Below are 18,240 nucleotides of genomic sequence, written 5' to 3'. Positions count from 1 at the left end.
ACTGTAGCACGTTTCGTTTGTATTTGACAAACTTTGTCTGATCATGGACTAACTAGGCTTAAAAGATTCGTTTCGTGATTTACAACCAAACTGTGTAATTAATTATTTTTTTACCTACATTTAATGCTCTATGTATACATCTAAAAATTGATGTAATGAAGAGAATGAAAAAACTTAAAATTTGAAGGTGATCTAAATAAAGCCCAAGCCACAAACTGCACAGGTTGCGCTGTCCACGACATGCTTTTAAGCAGATTTGACCGGCACTGAATTCTTCATTGAGTGAGAGGTGGTTGCATTCATACCACCACAGGTCCAGGGGTCCACAGCATTCTCTACATCAATCGATCTTCGATTCTCCAACAGACCACAACCATGGCTTTCTCCTGCATCGGCATGGCGCTCTTCGGGCGTTGGGTGGTCGCTCCTAATTTTAGTCGTCCAATTGAATATTGGGCAAATATATTAAGTATTAAATATAGACTAATTATGAAATTAATTACATAGTTTACGACTAATTTACGAGACGAATCTTTTGAGGCTAATTAGTCTATGATTTGATAATGTTTTGCTATATTAAACATGTGCTAATAACGAATTACTTAAGCTTAAAAAATTTATCTTATAGAGTACTGACGAATTATGTAATTTATTTTTTTATTGATATCAAACACCCCGTACGTCATCCTTCACGCCTGCTAAATTTGAGTAGCTGGATCAAACACGCCTGCTTGTGCCGCTGCACTCACCCCACCACCTTCCAACGCCACGGACCTCGCTGCGCTGCTCGCCTTCAGAGCGCAGGTCAAGGACCCCCACGGCGTCCTGGTCGGCAACTGGACTGCCGCTGCGTCCTTCTGCTCGTGGGTCGGCGTCTCGTGCGACCACCGCGGGCGGCGCGTCACCGACCTCGAGTTCACCGACGTGCCACTCCAGGGCAGCATCGCCCAGCAGCTCGGCAACCTCTCCTTCCTCTCCAGCCTTGTCCTCAGCAACAACAGCCTCGTGGGCCCTGTGCCAGACGAGCTTGGCGGTCTGCCCCGGCTCCGAATCCTTGTCCTTTCAGACAACAGCTTGTCAGGTACCATCCCGTCCACCCTTGGCAACCTCGCTAGGTTGGAGACGTTCGAGCTTGACAGTAACAACTTGTTCGGGGGGATTCCACATGAGCTGCAAAATTTGCGCAGCCTTCAGACGTTAAATTTGGGAGGCAATGACCTGAGCGGGGCGCTAATGTCAGGCCTGTTCAACAACACGCCAGATTTGAGCGTGATACACCTTGGTTCAAATAAGCTAACAGGAGGAATTCCTGCAAGCATTGCCTCTCTGTCAAAGCTGGAGACGCTTGTCATGGAAGACAATCTTCTCTCCGGACCCATGACGCCTGCTATCTTCAACATGTCCCAGCTGCAAGAAATATATGTCTCCAGGAACAATCTCTCAGGTACGATTCCTGGAAATGAGAGCTTTCACCTCCCTATGTTGCAAGCGATCTCTCTTGATGAAAACCAGTTCGAGGGACCTATTCCCTTGGGTCTCTCTGCCTGCAAGAACCTCGAAACGCTCTCCCTTGCAGTAAACAACTTCACTGGTACTGTGCCATCATGCCTAGCAACACTGCCCAACCTCACTATAATATACTTGTCAACGAATGACATCACCGGGAAGATCCTGATTGAGCTGTGCAATCATACCAAGCTTGCTGGTTTGGACCTCAGCGAGAACAAGCTAGAAGGGAGGATTCCGGCAGAACTGGGACAGCTGACAAACCTCGTGTATTTAAGTTTTGCAAGTAACCAAATAACTGGTGATATCCCTGAATCCATAGGCAATCTGTCTGAACTTACCCAAATAGACTTATTTGGAAATGGGTTGACTGGATCAGTGCCAGTGTCATTTAAAAACTTGCTGAATCTCAGTAGAATGTATCTCCTCAAGAACCAACTCAGTGGGACGATCGCCCATTTCCTGGCTGCATTATCCACATGCAGGAGGCTGAATACCATTGACATTTCATACAATACATTTACAGGGAGTTTACCACCCTACATGGGAAACCTTAGCACAGTGCTTCAATATTTCATAGCAGATCACAATAGGATCACTGGAAGCATTCCTAGTACGGTGGCTAATCCGAGCAACCTATTGGTACTGACTCTCAGTGGAAACAACCTGAGTGAGAAGATCCCCACACCAGTCATTGCGATGAATAGTCTCCAACAACTCGACCTCTCCTACAACAGCTTGTCTGGCACTATCCCAGAAGAAATCAATGGATCAACAAGTTTGGTTAATTTGAATCTTCAAGGCAATAAACTAGCCGGTTCCATTCCAAGCAGTTTCGGTAGCCTAATTCAGCTGCAATATGTGGCATTATCCCAAAACTCATTTTGCTCAGAAATACCAACAAGTCTGTGGAACCTTCAGAAGCTTATTGGGCTAGATCTCTCACAGAACTCTTTGAGTGGTTCCTTACCTGCAGATGTCAGGAAACTGACAACAATCAGCGAGATGGATTTATCAGACAACCAACTGTCAGGTGACCTCCCAGTTTCCTTGGGTGAACTTAACATGATGATTTATTTGAATCTGTCCAGAAATTTATTCCAAGGATCAATACCAGATTCACTTGGCAAGTTACTCAATATTGAGGAATTAGACCTCTCCTACAATGTTCTTTCCGGTGTCATTCCGAAGGCTCTGGCCAACCTCTCTTACCTTGCCAGCTTGAACCTTTCTTTCAACAGACTTGATGGACAGATACCAGAAGGAGGTGTGTTCTCAAATATCACCCTGGAATCATTGATGGGAAACAACGCGCTCTGTGGCCTTCCCACCCTAGGAATAGCACCATCCAGAACAAAACTAATCACTCAAGATCAAAACAACAGCTGTTAAAAGTCATATTACCTGCAGTCCTGGCATTTTTCATTTCAGCCTCTTGCTTGTGCATGTTGGTGAGAATAAAGATAAGCAGGAAAGGAAATACGCCGCTAGCCTCAGGCACAGACTTGCTGAGCTACCAGTTGATCTCATACCATGAACTTGTTCGCGCAACCAGCAATTTCAGTGATGATAACTTGCTAGGGGCCGGAAGCTTTGGCAAAGTCTTCAAAGGCCAGCTAGATGACGAATCTGTCATCGCAGTAAAGGTACTCAATATGCAAGATGAATCAGCTTCCAAGAGCTTTGACACGGAGTGTCGTGTGCTGCGAATGGTTCGGCACCGAAACTTGCTGAGCATAATTAGCACTTGCTCTAATCTGGACTTCAAAGCATTAATTCTTGAGTACATGCCCAATGGTAGTCTGAATGATTGGTTGTACTCAGATGATGATGGGCGGCAACTCAGTTTCCTACAAAGGGTTGGCATCATGCTGGATGTTGCAACAGCAATGGAGTATCTACACAACCAGCTCCTAGAAGCTGTACTGCATTGTGATCTAAAACCAAGCAATATTTTGCTCGATGAAGAGATGACTGCACGTGTTTCCGACTTTGGCATTTCCATGTTGCTAGTTGGAGATGACAGCTCCATTGTATTAACAAGCATGCCCAGCACTGTAGGATACATGGCTCCAGGTAATTATGATTATTTTCCGACGTATGAAGCAACAAGTATCCTTAGTTCCTACTGTATTTGATAAGCTGACCGGTTTTCTTTTGACATGGAATGGACAGAGTTTGGATCAACAGGAAAAGCATCACGAGCCAGTGACATCTACAGCTACGGAATTATTCTCCTTGAAGTCTTCACAAGGAAAAAGCCAACTGATCCAATGTTCATCGATGAGTTGAGTCTCAGGCAATGGGTGAGCCAAGCATTCCCGTGTGACTTATCTCATGTTGTTGACTCTAGCCTACTGCAATACAAACAGGAGTGTTGTATCGAAGATGCAAGTAGGCCTCCTGAGGACTCCATCTTGAATACCTGCCTAGCATCCATAATTGATTTGGCTTTGCTTTGTTCAAGAGCTGCACCGGACGAAAGGATCCCGATGAGTGATGTGGTTGTGAAGTTAAACAAGATCAAGTCATACTACAATACCAGAGAAGATCCGAATTTTTGGCTTGGAGCCGGACCTGCAATGGCCTGGCAACGATGAAAAATAGGAAAATAAGAAATCTGAGAACGGATAGTACATGTCGATTGCGCGGTAATGGGGAGGGGAGGACATATTGTCATATTCCATGCAATCATGTTGTGTAAAAAGTTGGGGTGCAAATGGTACGAATATTTTCCAACCATGTTCGAGTTCGAATCTGTTTAGAAGAGTTTATGTTTGTCTGTATCTGAGCCTAGATATTCAATATTCGATACCGTGTATTTGTATCTGAATACTTAAATCGCATATTTATGATATCGATATCTATTCTGTATCCAAATCCTAACAGAAACATAAAAATAAATGTAATATTAGCGATATCCATCCATATCCGATCGTTTGCGTCCGAAGTAAAAAAGCAAGAGGTCTACTTATGGAAATAAATAAAAAAACTCTTATTCCATATCTACACCTAGTTTGTTTGGTTGGAGATCAAGATAGAATAGAACGATTTCATCCCTAGTTCAAGGATGTAATATGATTCTATATTGTTGTAGTTGTAGAGATGGAACAACTCTATTTTTATGTTTGGTCGAAGGAAGAGAATGATTTCGTATTGTTGTTTAGGGTCCGTTTGGCACAACTCCTCCTAAAGTGCTCCTCCTGAGGAGTCGGAGCACTTGAGGATGAGCCACTTTTATGTGACTTTGGTTTCTCACCCAAAAAAGAGGAGCCACTTTTATGTGACTTTGGCTTCTCACCCAAAAACGGTTCCGGTCGATCCGCTGAAAATGACTTCTTATCCTAAAGTGTTTAGTTTGGCTTCTCCACAGAAGGTGCAACGAAGCTTGAGTCATGTCAAACAAGTCCTTAGTTGGTGTAGAGATGGAACTCCTCCGCTAAGGGCTAGTGAAACACCTTTTCCTCTTCCTTGTCTCTCGCCATGCTTCTTGCCACGTGCTGTGCCGCCACTGTTCCCACACTGCCGGTTGTCGTTCACGTGCAACTTAGCCCCGTTGTCGCCGCCACTGCTACTGCTTGCGCCCGGTTGCTGCCGCTCCTCGTCGTCCTCGCACTGCTGACCACCGTTCACGTGCAGCTCGAGCGTCATTGTCGCCGTCGCTCACGCGCAGCCATGCCCATTGCTACTTGTGCTGTTGCTGCTGTCGTCGCTGCTCTCGTCCGTTGCATTTGTATTGCAAAATCAAAGGGTGGTTTTGGTGTGCTTGATTTTAAGACTGCAGTCCTGCTCAGGAATCTACACATATTCTTTAATAGAACGATATTCATTTGGTGCATTTCATCTGGGAAACATGTTACAGAAATGGTAAGTTGCCCAATCATGTTAAGGGCTCATTTGGATTGAGGATTGGCAAATGAATTTTGTAGGATTCAACTTCCTAATGATTTTTTTCTGTACTTCCCAATGGTTTATAGGAAAAGACAAGTAAGTATTCCATAGGATTGCAATCCTATAGCTAAATTTCACATGAAAAAAAAGCAAGAGCTCAAACCTCATAGAAACTTTCCTGGCGTGAAAAGTAATGACTCGCATGCTTCACTCGCATACTGTTTTTTTTTTTTCATGTTTGGCGCTAAAATACAGCCTTAGCGTTTTTTCTAAAAATGGAAGCATACACGGGCTGTTTGGTTTGACGTCTGAGAACTTGCCTGGTCCAGGCAAGGGATCCCAGGCGTTCACTTTCGTGTGCCTGTGGATTGGCTGTTCAGCTGCCTGGAAGCATCCAAACAGTCCTACAATTCTTTTGTTTTACCTGAGCTCCTACCAAAGACCCTCTCCTCTATTAGGGAATCATGGCATCTCAGTTCCTATATTTTTCTATTTCTATATTTTTTCTATGCTATGTTCCAAAAAGGGATCCTAAGGACTCATTTTAGTGGCACGACATTTTGAAACTTTCGGATTCCTTCGAAAGTATGTCAATGGTTAACCCGAGGGATGGATCTTCCTCTATTCTCTATGGATTCTGCAAGGTATCCCAATCCATCTACCCCCGGGAAAGTTTCAGACCCGACCCAGCCCCGCACCGCAAGGAGGGAGAAATTTTAATATTTAACCCCGAGTTCGCAAGCCTCTCAGTATCTGACATCGAATTCGCAAGCCTTTCAGTATTTAACCCTGCGCACGCTAATTGTTTTAATCCGAGGGATTTATGTGATTTCCTCTCTTTTTCTATTTCGAAATACCTCTTCTCACTCATCAAGACACCGAAAATGACCACAGTACCCTTGCCTCCTTATCCTATACTGGATCGGGCGTTCCTTTCTGATTCGAGTTTCTTCGTCGGGTTGTCGTGACCGCACGGAGCAGCCCAACCCCGCCCGTTGCCGGTGGCCGCCCGCCGCCCGCCCGCTCAGGCCCCTTCCGCCAGCCGCCCTTCCCTGGCCCGTCGGCCTAGGGTTTGGGGCGGCGTGCTCGTCCGTCGCCGGTCTCCCTGCCGGCGTCACGCCAACAGGTTGTCGTCCCCCTCCGTCTTGGTGGCTCCTCCTGAGTAAGCCCCCAATTCCAAATCTCTCTTATGAGTTTTGCAGTACCTGTTGGTTTTGGGGAGGGGCACAAAATTGATTTTGTGTCTCATTTATTTATTGTTGGTACACACGGTAGAGTCGATCTGGATGGCGCATTTAGGTTGTGTGTTCAGTTTTCTCAGTTCACTGCTAAGTTCAATGATGGTCACTCTGTTGATGTGCCACGAAAATGTGATGAATGGGTTGTGGATTGTCGATCTTATAATTTGGAGATGCTAGAAAATGACTTGAAAGCTAGGCTCAATTGGGGAAGCAGGCAGCAGCCTGTAATACATGAGTTTGACATGAGTGGTGGTGGAGAAAGAAAATTGCTAAATGATACAGAATTGTTCCTTGCATTTTCTGAAAGGATGGGTGACAAGAAGTTGTTCTTGTTTGTTAATGTTGAGGACAAACCCAAGAAGTGTTTTGTAGCTCTGTAATAGAGGCAGCAACAAGCAATGTGTGGCATGATAATGTCACATGACCAATAGATTCAAGCAAGGAGGCATTTGTTTCTTATGCAATCGACTGGGACAGTCTAGAGATTATTCCTCTTGGACAAGATCAAATTGGTGTCACACTTCCTGTGATGGATGGAGATACAATGCATGAGTTTGTTGGCCTCAGGGCAGAGGATAAGAGGGTTGTGCAAGCTAGGATGGTGGCTGAAATTAATCTTGTTGATGTGGACCTACAAGATGTAGAGTTGTTGGTTGATGATCGTATACCTAGTGAGGATTCTGTGTTATAAGACAGAGAAGACCCTCCAATGAAAGCTTGAACCATATATGTTAGCATGAATGAATTCAGGGCTGCAGTGCGGCAACATGCTATAAAGGGACAATTTGAACTTGCAACAGAGAAATCTTGCAAAGATTTGTTCAGAGGGCACTGCAAAGCTGAGGGTTGTTCATGGTCTATTGTAGCAAGGTTGATGCCTGATCAAGTCCAAGTCAGGGTACTAACACTTTTCATATATGCAGTATGCTAACTTAATGTATTATGTAGTATTAGTCCTCATGCATGTATGTTGCATTACTAACATGTTTGTTTCCATTTGACATGTTACATTAAATAAAGAAAAGCATTTTTGTCCATCTACTGGAAGAGTGAGGACCAAGATGGCATCATACCATTGGGTAGCAGAGAAGGTAGTCCCCTTACTAATGAAGGATCCAAACATGGATGCAAAGAAAATACAAGAAGAGCTAGAGGACAAATATCAAGTCAAAATTGGGTATGGTACTATGCATAAGGGTTTTGTTCTGGCAGGAGAACAAATTTATGGGACATGGGAAGAAAGTTTGGGATATTTGTTCAACTTCAAGGTAGAGATTGAGCTCAGGATGCCTGGAAGTGTTGTAGAGATAGACGTCGTGAATAAGGAGGAAGGTGTATTTTTCACATATTCTTTTGTTGTTTAAAACCAAGCATTGATGGTTTCTTAAATGGTTGTCGGCCATTTTTTAGTATTGACTCCATAGCTCTCAATGGTAGATGGAGTGGCCACTTACCTTCAACTACAACACTAGATGGGCACAACTAAATGTTTCCAGTTGCATTTGGGTTTTTTTATGGTAAGACTACTGATAATTGGACTTGGTTTCCATGGTTGAAAGCCAATCACAAGTTGAAGTGGATGAGGAGCAAATTTTTAGAGGCAATAAAGTGTGATCATATCACTAATAATGTGGCAGAGGTTTGGAACAATTGGGTGAAGGACATTAAGGACCTTCCCATAGCTGACACTTTTAGGTCAAAGTTCATGGAGCTTTATGCAAGAAAGAGGAGAATAGGTCAAAAATTTGAAGGACATGTAATGCTACCAATAGTTGTTCACCAACTATATGCAATGAGTCGGCAGTTGGGTCACTTGAAAATAAAAGAAGGTGGACGAGATGAAGCAGAGGTCACAGATTCCCAAAAGATCATAAGACATGTGGTTAATATTCAGAATCATACATGTATCTGTAGGGAGGGAAACCATGTGCACATTGAAAGGATCAAGATGCCCAAGAGGGGGGGGTGTGAATTGGGCTAATTCTAAATTTTCTTGCAATAATCAAATCCTACGGTTAGCCCAATTAACCCCTTGTGCCTATAAAAGTGTTTCTATTAATCTAACGCACAAAGGACTTACAACCTATGTTCCAAACTTACTCTAGCATGGCAATTCTAGGAATGTAAAAACAAGTATTGAATTGCTCAAAGTAAATGCTCAATGTAAATGCTCAAAGTAAATAGAGAGAGGAACACGGCGATGTTTTGCCAAGGTATCGGAGAGTCACCACTCCCCACTAGTCCTCATTGGAGCACCCGCGTAAGGGTGTAGCTCCCTCTTTATCCGCGTAAGGATCAAGTGCTCTCTACGGGTTGATTCTTCGACACTCCGTCGTGGTGAATCACCCAAAACCGCTCACAACTTGAGTTGGGTCACCCACAAGCTCCGTCGAGTGATCACCAAGCTCCCAATCACCACCAAGCCATCTAGGTGATGGCGATCACCAAGAGTAACAAGCACGAACTCTCACTTAACCACGCGAAGCCTAATGAGAATGGTGGATGCACACTTTGCTACTCTTAATTCACTAATGAGGCTACTCTCTTGGATTCTCAAATCTCAATCACCTCACTAGGACCTTGCTCTTCTTGGCACTCACAAACGTATTTCTCAGCTGTTGGAATGAGCAAAAGTGACTCCACACATGAGTGGAGCTTCTATTTATAAGGCAGCCTAAAAAACGAACCGTTATGTGCCTCTGCAGGGTGACTGGACGCTTCGGTCAAGTTGACTAGACGCTCCGGTCAGTTCAACCCACACACTAGTATTTAAGTGTTGACCGGATGCTGGCATGGTCCGATCACCACTGACCGGACGCGTCCGATCGCATTAAACCCTCACTGGAACCTTGCTGTACTTGACCGGATGCTGAACCCCCAGGGTCCGGTCAGTACTGACCGGACGCGTCCGGTCGTAGATATTCTCTTCTAAAACCTTATTGGAGTCGACCGGACGCTGGACCTCAGCGTCCGGTCACTTGACCACTCAGCGTCCGATCACGCTAGATGCTATCTCCTTGATCAAATGAACTGACCGGACCCTATGGCCAGCGTCCGATCGCACTGAAGCCAGCGTCCGATCAGCATTTGACCCTCCATTCACTTCCAACTCTTGATCATATGTGAATGAAGTTTGCTCCATTGGATCTTAGGCATATGTAGGAGCTACCTAGTGCTAGTTTTAACAAGTGTGCACCACACCTAACTTACTAGACTCATCTAGGTCAAGCTACCCGTCCATACCCCCCTTAATAGTATGGCCAAAGGAAAAACAAAGTCCTAAACTACTCTAAGTGTCTCTTCAACTCCAATCGACACTTAGAACTAGTCATCCTTAATCTTGTCGTCCATCCTTTGAAAACCGAAATGATTTCCATCATAGGGGCATGACCACCTTGATTGCCTAATTGATCTCCATTACCATGACCTAACTTAATTGCCTCTGCAAAACACACGTTAGTCATAGTAATCTTATATTGTCATTAATCACCGAAACCCAACTAGAGGCCTAGATGCTTTCAATCTCCCCCTTTTTGGTGATTGATGACAATACCACCTCGAGTATGTGAAAGAGTGAGGTTTTTGACATGCTTGGTTCATATAAGCTTTTGTCAATAAGAACAAAAGTGTTAGGCAAGCTTATATGACCCAAGCCAACACGATGTACTCAAAAGATATGAAATAAGCATGAGTACAAGTAATAAAGCTCATTTGCATCGGAGTAAAGCGCAGAAGCAAAAGCAAATGAGCATAACACAAGTGATATGACATATCAATGAATACAAAGTAGAGAGCACACATGTCATATATCACAATCACGTAGATATCACTATCACATAGATATAATAATATGCATGAAAGTAAATACACGAATGCATAATAGTAATAGTGTATCACACAAATAAAGCTCCAAATGTATATAATAGACTAATAGCTAACTAGGCTTCCCCTAAAAGATGCTTCCCCTGAGTCTACATACTTGAACCCTCTCTCCCTTTGGCGTCAAACACCAAAACCTAAGGGTCGATCGGTAGGGCTACAGCGGACGAGCCGGGCGCTGAGGTACGCGGAGCAAGCTGAAACTAGACGCCATCATCATCTGACCCTAAGCTTTGGACTGACTAACCTTCTGTGGCTAGAAGCGTCGCTGAAGCGGTCTGGGTCTAAGCTAGGGCAGGTGCTGCCTATGATGCTGCTGGTATATCTGTCGAAGGATCTGAAGATGCGATAGAAGAAGGGAGCCTCTGAGTAGTCACGGCGATGAGAGCTGCTGTAGAAGGACCTAGGGCATACAGATGTGGTGGTGTAGGCATCCCTATCAACTCACTGAAAGATGCTCCAAGACTCCTAGAGACTGACGTGTCAGGCACAAATAGCGAGGGTGACTGGTCCGGTGTGAAGCTCGTCTGATATGGTGTGAACTGCGGGGCTACCACTGGCGAGGATAACCACTGGGACACCTGTACTATGGGAGAAGCAAACGGAGTTGGAGGCTGTCCCTGACTCTGAAGCCCACTGGCCTGTACTGCTAGAGTCGTCGTAGTGGTGGTAGGCTGAGCAAGCTAGGGGAAGGTTGTAACTATGGAGCCCCAAGTGCTGTTACTACATGCTGCATAAATCCCATAAGCTACTACTGCATGAGTAACTACTACTGCTGCTGGAGGACCTGCTGCTGTCACTGGAACTCATCCTGACGAGCCTAAAACTGTGTAAAGTTGGTAGCGGTCTCCTGAGCCTGTCGTGCCTGATCCTGCTACATCCACTCAAGAATAGCAATTAAAATGGGGTCTGTCTACGGGGCAGGTGGAGCTGAGCTAGAGCTACTGGCCTCTACAATATGTCTACGTGGAGGCATCTGAGGAATAGGCAGGTAGTCGTCATCAGAACTATCACTAGACTCGGTCCTCTCCTCCTGAGCCTCAAGCTGCTCCTCCTTAGTAGCGGTTATGCCTCTAATAATCTTGTTCTGCTGAGCTACGGACTCTGGTACATCTGGACGATGGCGAGGCTGAGTGGGTGCATGTGGTGTGCTATGCCTGATCCTCTGTGCCATGTTGTAAGCTAGAAACTCTATGGTGGCACCTCTATACTTTGCAACCATCTCTGGTGTCCTAACATGCACAGCCTTGAGCATAAGGAATGTGATTCAATGTGCATATGGAAGCTGCCTGTGACCCTTGAAGCCCTCAGCTATTGTGTCCTCCATCTCAGGTAGAAGAAGATCCCAAATATCAAACACTATCTGCTACATTAGAGCATTGAGAAGCCAAAGCTGGAGGCGAGTCAAGCCATCTTAGATAGAAGAAGATCCCAAATATCGAACACTATCAGGAGGACACTACTCACCAAAGGGCTCCTTGAAGCAATGACACACAAGATCTGTAGGGGGCACCAAACCACCATGAGGATGCTTGGGAGGCTCTTGCTGTCTATAACATACCTCATGTAACCTGACAGACTACTCCTGTAACCTCAGTATCTCCCAGGCCCTATAACTCATCATCCTGTAGTCTCTGCCTCTGAATGCAAAGTGTATAAAGTTATGATGTGGGTCAATGTAGAGCGATGCATAGAACTACCGAACCTAAGATAGTACATACAATCCTGTTCAGCTAATCAGATCTATCAGCCCCGGCAGATTGCAAGGTAGGGGTGAATATGCTCTTCGGCTGCTGCGACTATAGCCTCAATGCTACAAACCCACTGAGATCTAAAAACTACCCCACTATTTAGATATGTATTGTAGAAGTCTTCCTGGAGCGGTGTGTAGAATCCCTCAGATGCTCTCTCATCCCTCCTCAGAGGAAACCATACATCAAACTCTACAAATCTCAGCTGCTGAACCTGCTTGGCCGTGGCAGCCCTCAAGTCAAGGTGGGTCATTGGAGGTGGACCCTATGGTCTGGGTGATGGACGTGATCCCCTCCGTTGTGTCGGCGGCCTCGGTGACACTGGAACCCAGGTACGACTAGAGCGGCGTAGCATTGGCTGGGGTGCCTGCTCGGTCTCCTCGGCCTGCTGGCCCTCCTCACCCTCCTGAGGCTGCTGTGACTGCTGTCCCTCCTGTGTCTCCTAAGCTGGCTGAGGCTCTACTGGTGGGGGCTGCTGCTATGACTCCTGCTGTGACTCCCCCTAAGGCTAAGGATCCACAATGGGAAGATGTCGTCCTGCCATCATGATAGTCCTAGATGGACTACCATGAAGACGCTCAATCTCCTTAAGTCTGCCTTGCGCGTCTGGTGCCAGATGATATGCAATGACAACTCCACTATGGGCACCTCCTCTCTCGGCACGCTCTGCGGCCTCAGCAACTGTTGTTGCTCTCACTGTCTCTACATCAGGGTACTTGTGCTTCTTTGATACAACCTGCTTCGTCGCCTTGCCTTTAGGTCCTATAGGCTAGCGAGGCGGAGGCCTCTGATCGTCATCTCCTGGACCACCACCAACATTCTTGGTGCAAGCCATCTGATCTGATAAGAGAAACTACCGCTGACAAGATCGACTGTCCACTAACACTTTTGAGGCTTGGCCTCAATCCGTACTCGCGAGCTTGGCTCCGAGTTGACTGTCAACTGCCACTGACACCTCAATGGCACCGACTCGCTGCACGATGGAATAGATGTATATACAAGTAAATACGATATATCTAATAGATGCGAAACCCTATGAGAGCAAACAATTTAGATGTGAAATAGAAACGACTGGCTTGCTACCTGACAAACCGGCGATTCGATGAAAAGAAGAGACGTCACGCGGGGAACCATGGAACCGGCTAGGGTTAGGGTTAGCGAAGCACGGCATGAATCGGCGAAATCGACGGTGAGGATTGTAGTGCAAGGTCACGGTGGTGCTAGGCTACTGGAGTACGAGCAGAGCGCAAGGGCACGAGCAGTGGATGCGCTGGCGTAGGGCTAGCACGGTGGTGCGGCTAGGTTGGCACGGTGGCACGGGGACTAGGGCACACGTAGCGGTACGGGGAGCGCAGCACGGCGATTGCGCCGTGGGGAGCTACGGTGGTGGCGTGGAAGACGGCGATGCCACGGCGGCACATGACGAGGGAGGTGCGACGATTAGGGTAAACGCGCGACAGGATTGAATAAATAAGGATCCCCCAACATGATAGAGAAGGAAACAAAGAAACCTGATGTCGCACGATATCTACTGACCGGACGCTCCGGTGCTAGCGACCGGACACTACCACCCAACGTCTGGTCGATTCCAGAGAGGTCCAATTCCTCTAGAATCATGACCGAACGGGTCTGGTGGTCCATAACCGGACATAGCCAGAGTCCGGTTAGTTGCCTTTAACACCATGTAGATCGACTGGATGCTAGAACCCTTTCTGACCGGACGCTCAAACGTAGAGTCCGGTCACTCCTTCAGCTTCTGCTCACCTCCTATGAACTGACCGGATGCTGGACAGCAGAGTCCAGTGCAGCGTCCGATCACTCTTTTCCAGCAAATCTTCAACGTTCCTCTGCGCTACCTATTCTCAATCAAGTCCCAACTCAAATAAGATCCAAATAAACACCAATTGTGACTGATGTGAGTGACCTCTCTCAAACCCTCAAGTTTTTCAAAGTATTTTGCCTTAGGCTATAATTCTTTTTATGGAAATAGGCAATAAAAGGGCAACTGGAACAAAACGATAAAACAACATTCATGCACATGCAGTACTTGTAAGTAAATCTAGTTGCTTGTCAAGTTTGATCCAAGGTTAAGCTTCTTCACACGCTTTTCAGCGATTATCTTAACCATGTTAGACAAGCCCTATATGCATTACCAAAAATTAAACATGTTGTATATTATAATGAATGCAAGGGACAACACAAGCTCATTTTTTAGTGAAGTTACTAAAATCAAGTACATTGAGCTCATTCCATAATCTACAAAATGTAGCATCATCTAGCGGTTTAGTGAAGATATCTGCTAATTGATCTTCGGTTCTTACACCTTCTAGTGATATATCATTTTTAGCAACATGATCTCTTAGAAAGTGATGGCGGATATCTATGTGCTTGGTGCGAGAGTGTTGAACCAGATTATTTGCAAGTTTTACCGCACTTTCATTGTCGCACAAAAGAGGTACCTTTTCTAGAACTACACCATAGTCTAGCAAAGTTTGTTTCATGTATAATATTTGTGCACAACAAGCACCCGCGATAATGTATTCCGCTTTGGTGGTGGACAAAGCCACACTATTTTGCTTCTTGGAGAACCAAGACACAAGTGATCTACCAAGCAAATGGCACCCTCCGGATATGCTTTTTCTATCAACTTTGCAACTGGCATAATCCGAATCAGAATAGCCAACTAATTCAAATATAGCTCCTTTGGGATACCAAAGGCCAATGCTTGGTGTGTGCTTAAGATATCTAAGAATTCTTTTTATGGCAATTAAATATGTTTCATTAGGATTAGCTTGAAATCTAGCACACATACACACACTAAACATGATATCGGACCTAGATGCGGTTAAATATAACAAGCTACCAATCATGAAACGGTAGAGAGTTTGATCAACTGGGTTACCTCCCTTATCTAGGTCGAGATATCCATTGGTAGGCATTGGTGTCTTGATTGGCTTATATTCATCCATCTTGAATCTCTTGAGAAGATCTTTTGTGTATTTCTCTTGAGAGATGAAGATGCCTTCTTTTATTTGCTTGACTTAAAAACCAAGAAAGAATATAAGCTCACCAATCATTGACATCTCGAACTCCTTTGACATCAATTCACCAAATTCTTTGCATAAGTCTTCATTTGATGATCCAAAGATGATATCATCAACATATACTTGACAAATGAAGATATGCCCATCAAGCTTCTTGGTGAATAGTGTGGTGTCAACCTTCCCAATGGTAGAGCCCTTCTCAATGAGGAAGTCCCGAAGGCGCTCACACCAAGCTCTTGGGGCTTGCTTAAGCCCATATAGTGCCTTGGACAACCTATAAATATGATTAGGATATCTAGGGTCTTCAAACCTAGGAGGTTGATCAACATAGACTAGTTCATTAATAAAGCCATTTAAAAAGGCACTTTTCACATCCATTTGATATAATTTCATTTCATGATGTGATGCATATGAAAGTAGGATATGGATGACTTCTAATCTTGCAACCGGTGTAAAGGTCTCTCCAAAATCCAAACCTTCAACTTGGGAGAACCCCTTTGCAACTAGTTTTGCCTTGTTCCTCACAACAACACCTTGATCATCTTGCTTGTTGCGGAACACCCACTTTGTTCCAATGGCTCTTGCACCTTTTGGTCGCTCTTCATGAGTCTAAACCTTATTGCGAGTGAAGTTGTTCAACTCTTCATGTATGGCATTGATCCAATCCGGATCTTTAAGAGCTTCTTCTACCTTGGTAGGCTCATAGCAAGAGACAAAAGAGTGATGAGCAATAAATAAAGTAAGTTTTTGAGATCGAGTCATTACACCCTTTGATGGACTCCCTATGATGAGATCTTGTGAATGATCTTGTAGGAGAGGTGTATTTCTTCTATTGACCACTTGAGGAGGTGGTTGTGGAGCATCAACATCTTTGTCTTCATTTTCTACTCTCCCATCTTTTTCACCATCTTGTGGTATACTTGATGAAGAAGGTTGATCAATGACTTGTATATCATCTTTATCATCTTTTGGCTTGATGTCTCTCACCAGAATATTCTTCATAGCCTCCCTCAATGGTTTATCGCCTATATCATCAAGATTCTCATATGCTCCTTGGGAGCCATTAGATTCATCAAATTCCACATCATATGTTTCTTCAACCAAGCTGGTGGCATGATTAAATACTCTATATGCTTTGGACTTTGATGAGTAACCAACAAGAAAACCAATATCACAATGTCTTTGGAACTTCCCTAGGTGTTGTCGCTTCTTGTAGATGTAGCATTTGTAACCAAACACCATAAAGGAGACGTCCGGCTTTTTCCCATTGAGCAACTCATAAGGTGTCTTGTCAAGGAACTTTTGAAGGAATAGGCGGTTTGATGCATAGTATGCGGTGTTGATTGCTTTCGCCCATAGAGCTTCGGGGGTGTTGTACTCATCTAGCATTGTCCTTGCAAGAGTGATCAAAGTCCAGTTCTTCCTCTCAACTACACCATTTTGTTGAGGAGTATAAGTTGCGGAGACTTCATGCTTGATCCCAACTTCATCACAATAAGCTTCAATATTTGTGTTGTCAAATTCTTTTCCATTGTCATTTCTTATCTTCTTGAGCTTCACTTCAAATTCATTTTAAGCTTTCTTGGCAAACTTCTTGAAACAAGATGCAACTTTGGATTTATCATGAAGGAAGAATACACATGTATACCTTGAATAGTCATCAACAATCACAAGATAATAGAGATTCTCTCCCAAACTCTTGTATGTTGTTGGTCCAAATAAATCCATGTGTAGAAGTTCTAGCACTCTTGTGGTTGACATAAAAGCTTTTGTTGGATGGGTATTTGCAACTTACTTGTTGGTTTGATATGCACTACAAAGCTTGTCCTTCTCAAACTTCACATCCTTCAACCCTCTCACCAAATCATTCTTCATTAGCTTCTTGAGTGAACTCATACCAATATGAGCAAGTCTTCTATGCCATAGCCACCCAAGTGTTGTTTTGGTGAATAGGTAAGTCTTCAAATTTGTATCTTTGGAGGTAAAGTCCACTAGATATAAGTTATTGTATCTAAATCCATTGAATATCACTTGATTATCATCTACCTTGGATACAACAACCTCCTTCTCGTTGAACAAGCATTGGAAGCTAAGATCACATAATTGTCCAACGGATAGCAAGTTGAAGCTCAATGAAGCAACATATAGCACATTTGAGATAGAATGATCATTTGATATTGCCACTTTGCCCAATCCTTTAATCTTGCCCTTTGAGTTATCTCTAAATGTTATTTTTTCTTATCCATCTACCTCTTCATCTAGTGAGGTGAACATACGAGGATCACCGTTCATGTGTTGAGTGCAACCACTATCAATAACCCAATAACTTCCACCAGTCTTATAGTTCACCTACACACAAGAGATTCAAGCTTTAGGAATCCAAACTTGTTGAGGGTCCTTCACCTTCTCAACAAGTGACTTAGCCACCCAAATCTTCTTAGGCCTATTCTTGTTAGGGGGTCCTAAGAACATGACTTTCATCTTTCCACTAGAATCCTTTCTAAGCATGTAGTGAGCATTGAAGGCAAAGGGTCTAGCATGCTTGGGCAAGGGTTGTGGCGGTAGAGTTTGGCACTCATGAGTAAAGTGGCCTTCTTGTTGAAAGGTCCTAATGGCTAGAGGGGGGGGTGAATAGCCTAATAAAAATTTCTACAACAATACTTAACCAAATGGTTAGACAATTATGAGGCGAAGCGAGTGTTGCACTAGCCTACTTAAAATGCAAGCCACCTACCATAATTCTAGTTTAGATAGTGTCTATTCACACAATAGCAAAGACACTATCCTATGTTAGTGTGCTCTCAAAGACTAACTAAAGAGCCACACCAACCAAGCAAGCAAGCTCTCATAACTAGCTACACTAAAGAGCTTGTCAACTAGTTTGCGGTAAAGTAAAGAGAGTGGTTAGGATAGTTATACCGCCGTGTA

The 18,240-nt window shown here is 44.4% G+C and overlaps 1 pseudogene; it reads left to right on the top strand.

Moving 5' to 3' along the window:
• The first annotated feature begins 724 nt into the window (after window positions 1-724).
• Window positions 725-4,380, top strand: LOC136452861 (receptor kinase-like protein Xa21; annotated as a pseudogene).
• Window positions 4,381-18,240: the final 13,860 nt, after the last annotated feature.

Source organism: Miscanthus floridulus, chromosome 5, assembly GCF_019320115.1.
Source record: "Miscanthus floridulus cultivar M001 chromosome 5, ASM1932011v1, whole genome shotgun sequence".
In the NCBI taxonomy this organism is placed as follows: Eukaryota; Viridiplantae; Streptophyta; class Magnoliopsida; order Poales; family Poaceae; genus Miscanthus; species Miscanthus floridulus.
The sequence above is the reverse complement of the archived record's forward strand: the minus strand, read 5'-3'. Positions and strand labels throughout refer to the sequence as shown.